Source organism: Nothoprocta perdicaria, unplaced genomic scaffold, assembly GCF_003342845.1.
Source record: "Nothoprocta perdicaria isolate Ctin4 unplaced genomic scaffold, notPer1 scaffold_0, whole genome shotgun sequence".
Lineage (NCBI taxonomy): Eukaryota > Metazoa > Chordata > Aves > Tinamiformes > Tinamidae > Nothoprocta > Nothoprocta perdicaria.
This window is the reverse complement of record NW_020454092.1, coordinates 19,716,602-19,721,683: the sequence shown is the minus strand read 5'-3', so window position 1 is coordinate 19,721,683 and position 5,082 is coordinate 19,716,602.

Genomic DNA, 5,082 nt, shown 5'->3' with positions numbered 1-5,082 from the left:
TGCAGCCCTGTGCCACGTGCTCTAGGTGACCCTGCGTGAGCAGGGGGGTTGGACTCGATGACCTCTGAGGTCCCTTCCAACCTTCGGCATTCTATGATTCTATGATTCTTTTTCCTCCAGTCTCAGCAATAGGTCCCTATTCAGCCAGGCCAGTCGTCTTCCCCTCCAGCACATCTTATGGCACCTGGGGACGGCCTGCTCCTGTACCCTAAAGATTACCTTCTTGAGAAAAGTCCAGCCTACTTGGATCCCTTTGCTCTTCAGGACTGTCCCCCACAGGACTCTCCCAATCAATGTTCTAAGCAGGTCAAAGTCTGCCCCCCAGAAGTCTAATGTACCGATTTTGCTGATGCCCCCCCAACTTCACCGGRGATTGAAAATCCTATCATTTCACTTTGCCCAAGATGGCCTCTGACCACCATATCTCCCATCAGTCCTTCTCTGTTCACAACAAGCAGGTCCAGTGAGGCTCCTTCCCTGGTAGACTCACTTAACAGCTGTGATAGAAAGCCATCTTCCACACACTGCACAAATTCTAGATGTCTTCCTGTCTGCTGTATTTTATCTTCCACAAACATCAGGTAGGTTGAATTCCCACATGAGAACAAGGGCTGCTGATTGTGAGACTTCTGTCAGTTGCTTGYAGAATGTCTCATCTGTCTCATCATCCTGGTTGGGTGGTCTATAGCAGACTTCCACCAAGATAWCAGCCTTGCTGGCCTTCCTCATGAATCTGATCTATGAACACTCTGCGTTTCAATCACCCCCTTCCAGCTCCACACAATCAAAGCACTCCCTGACATACATCGCTATGCTAYTTCCTTGCCTGGCCCTTCTGAAGGGCCTGTTGCCATCCATTGCAGCCCTCCAGTCACTAGTGGTCCCACCATGTTTCAGTGATGGTGACATCATAGTTTTCCTGATGCACCGTGGCCTCTAGCTCCTCCTGTTTGTTGTCCATGTTGCACACATTGCTGTAGATGCGCTCCAGCTGAGCTGCTGAGGCTCTCCCCCAAGCCTGACATGCAGCCCCTAGGCTCATCCTTAGTGATCCCACTTTTACCCCCCAGCCCCTTCATACCTAGTTTAAAACCCACTCAGTGAGACACCGCCAACTCCTGGGCAAGCATTCTTTTCCACCTTGAAGGACAGGTGAATCCCATCTATTGCCATGACGACCAGTGCTGTATGGACAAACTGGAAAACCCAAGAATTGCTCATGACACCAGCCTCTCGGCCACCTGCTCAGCAGGTGGTTTTTCCTGTTGCTCTCAGCGCCCTTCCCTGACACTGAGGGGATGGAGGAGAACAGCGGCTGCGCTCCTGCTCCCTCAACTGATCTTCCCAGAGCCCTGAAGTCCTTCAGCGCWGGGCCGGGGGAAGCCAAGCACAGGCATAAAACTGGGGCTGAAGCAAAGCCCTAGGGGAAACCAGGGGTGCTAGGGACACTTGGCTCTTGCTGAACTTTGTTCTGCAGGGCAGACAGGCTGCCTGTTGTCACGCCCAGGGCAATGTTTAGGTCCAGCTCAGCGTTCAGGGGACAAGGGCACTGCCAGACACTGAGGCACAACGATAACCCCCAAGCCCGGAGGAGAGGACTCGCACTTTTCTTTTGCAACTAAGCATGACTTGGAGGATGTAGGATTGCCCCTCTCCTATGTTGTCCTGGTGGGGCTGAGGAAAGCGGGCAGAGATCCTGCTTTAGGCCAGCAGGCAACTGCAGGAGTCATTTGAGAGCTCATTTTGAGGGGGTCTTAAGCCTCATCCCTGCACCACATCTCCTGCTTCTGATGTGGTCATGACGTTGGGTAGAGAGAACTGGTGTGGRAGAGGAGCAGAAATGTAAGCAGGAATGAACAGAGTGGAGGAAGAAAAGCAGCACAGCTTTGCCCGTTGGTTGTAACAGGAAACGTGTCCTGTAATAAGGCATTTTGGACTCTGCAAATAGAGCAACGTGCAGAATCACTTCACGGSTTGCCTGGAAGCCGGGGGAGCATCAGCTAGGGCCCATTCAATACAGCGCTCGCAATAAAAGACGCCAGCAAGTTAGCTTTAAAAATCTTTATGTGACTATAAAAGGATTCTTTCCAAAGCAAAATTAAACCACGGTGTAAAAATTAGTGCAAAGTTCTATGCAGCACAGTGTTACACTTGTTTTAAAGAGAAAATGGAGACACCGATACTCTGAAAACTTACCCCAGCTCGACTAATAAGGGGAAATGGAAAAAAAAAGCAGGACAAAGTTACTTTACAAGACATTTTCAATTGCTAAACAGGCTCTTTTTATTTTATAATTGCTGGACAACTATGGCTACTTAAATAAAACACCAGTATTGCTTATATTGCTTATTTCAAAGTAGATATACACTGTATAAAATAGAATACCTGCACTTTATTTTTAAATAAAGAAAAAAAAATCAAGTGAATATTTTCAGTGAMTATTAATCCACTAAAATATAGCTGTTACAAAAGAATCTTGTCTAATCTGCTGCCTGATACACTCTGAGACTCTAATCATCAGTCTAAAATTCATATTATTGCCACAAGAGTCTTGTTTCATAATGCTTATTCTTAATCACATATTAAAAAGTTAGTAATTAACAAGTAGCATCATTTCAATCAGAACCTTTTTGTTTCTTTGGATCTCTATTACCCGTTTTTCTGGAAACTGTCCACAATTACTCATAGTGCTGATTAAATTCAGCAATGTTCAGCAAAGATTTCATCTCGTTATTTGATTCTGTTTGTAATGGTGATATCTGAGCCTCTTTCTTTGCACTGCGTCAATAATAGGCATAGCTCAACAACACTGCCTTAAAAGAAAAATCAAAATTCAAAACATCACTGCATTTGTATCGTCTTTACTTCTTACACATACTTTGCTAAGCTGTTAGTAGCTTTTCTTTTTGTTTAACATTAATAGGTTTAACATCAAAACAATACTTACTGTCATCATCCTTTCTGCATGCCCTGAATGTGCTGAAGTGAACACAACACCATGGCTTATAATGAAATATTTATTTCTACAGATCAGTTCCTCATTCACAGAGGTAACCCAAATTTAACCAGATACGCTATAGCTGCTCTTTCATGGGTTCTCAAATTCCCAAATGGATATTAAATAAARCTATGTTCACAAGCTAAAGCTTTAACAGTTAAACAGTTAAAAAAATCTTATATCCAAACAGCAGAATTATTTTTGGTATTCCCAATACGGCTGTGGTACATGACACTGTCTGAAAAAATGTGGGCCCTTGTCTATGGGTTAGGTATTACATTTTACTTTCGTCTCCACTCAGAAGACAGTGCTCCAACAAAAGGTTTAGGAACAACTCGGTCATTTATGGTCCCAGGGTTTGCATTTTGAGAGTGTACAAAGACCTTTGCTTCAAGGCTTCCACTACTCCACACTTGATCTGACTACTGACACAACTCCACTGTTGTGGAAGGTATGACAAATGCATTAAGTCTACTAGCTAGGTAAGAATTCGAATCATGTCCTTGAAAGGTTTTGTGCTGTGAAGAACGAGGGTGAAGAGACCCATTCAACACAGCTAGTGACAGCTCTGTTCCACGTTCCACTAGAAAACACTGAAGTACCAGGATTTAGAAATGCAGCATCCTGCTGAGACCTACTTATGATCCACTGCCACCACCTCTCACACCACTAAGAGATTAAACAAGGAATCATATCTTAAAAATACAAAACCAGTAACTGCAGTACAAGACTTCAAAACCCAAGAGGTAGTCAAAAGAAGCACAGAGTCCCCCCCAAAAAAAAAACATGTCAGACCCAATCGTCCAGCAGCATTTTTTTTTTCCAAAACATTGACTGCTCATACTATACCTAGCATGTGACTGGCTTATAAGAAATACTTTATACAGACTTAAGTTTTGTGAGAAGAAATCTTAGTTSAATGCCTAAGTATGTAATACTGTAAACCATCACCACAATTAAGAAGCAACACTTACTAAACATTAAACATGAATGTTCCCCTTTTTCACTTGTACCACATACAAGGCCGAGAATGTATATAAATAATATACGTAAGATTCTGAGGAAGGATGAAAATAAAGAACAGGCTTCACTTAATGTCATGCAGAATTCAAAACTACTCAAAATTCACAATTCAAAGCATACTGAAGACAATGAYGCCAATTCTGCAAAGCAAAGCTGAACTCAGCTCTCAAATCAAGGACRGTTTTAATTGTGAAGACAGGCACAAGTTTTCAATCATGCAGATGACTTTGATATTACATTACTGACTGTACAGCACCCCCAAATACTTACTGAATACTTACTCATCTTATTTTAAGGGCTGCTGCAATTTTTTACTTGACTAATGATATTCTCTAGACAGTTTGTAAAGTATAGTAGATGTTAACTGTTTTTAAAGATATGGTTAATAACAAAAATAAGACATCTTGTAAATAAAAGTGACAAAATTTTATGAAAAGTGGTGAAACTTCCCCTCGACCAAATTTCAGCTACCAATCCCAATTTCATCTTCCTATATGCAGACACTGGATTTACTACAGCTTACGCGCTTTTCTCCCTGCCAGCAAACAATCTTTGCTGCCAAGGATTAACAAAGCTCTCTTCTAGTAATCTACCTAGCACAATTACTTCACAGTAACTATACAGATACATATAAATCTTGATTTCTACTTATTTCTATGCTCAGGACTGTGTAAATGAACTAGAAGTTAAAGGGTTCTTTCCTACGTACTCCTGCTCCAGAAGGGAAAGCAGTGTATGAAACTCCAGAATTTTAAAACATAGCCCAGGTTTTTGAGTTAACACAATAGCTTTTTTCTTCAATGGGGAAAAAACCCAGCTTATTTGGCTTCAGTGAATTCAATATCTTAGTGTATATATGCACAAAGCTTATTTTAATAAGCTTATAATTTTGCCTCTGACTTGAGATGATACAGCCTGTCCGTCATACAACTCATCCTCAAATTACTACATTTTTATACATGTAAATATTTTCTTGCTTCTGAAATTGTACTCCTGTGTTCTAAAGAATAGCGTTTTTGAACCAATGCCAATCTTTTAAAATTATTTTTAAAAGACCCCAG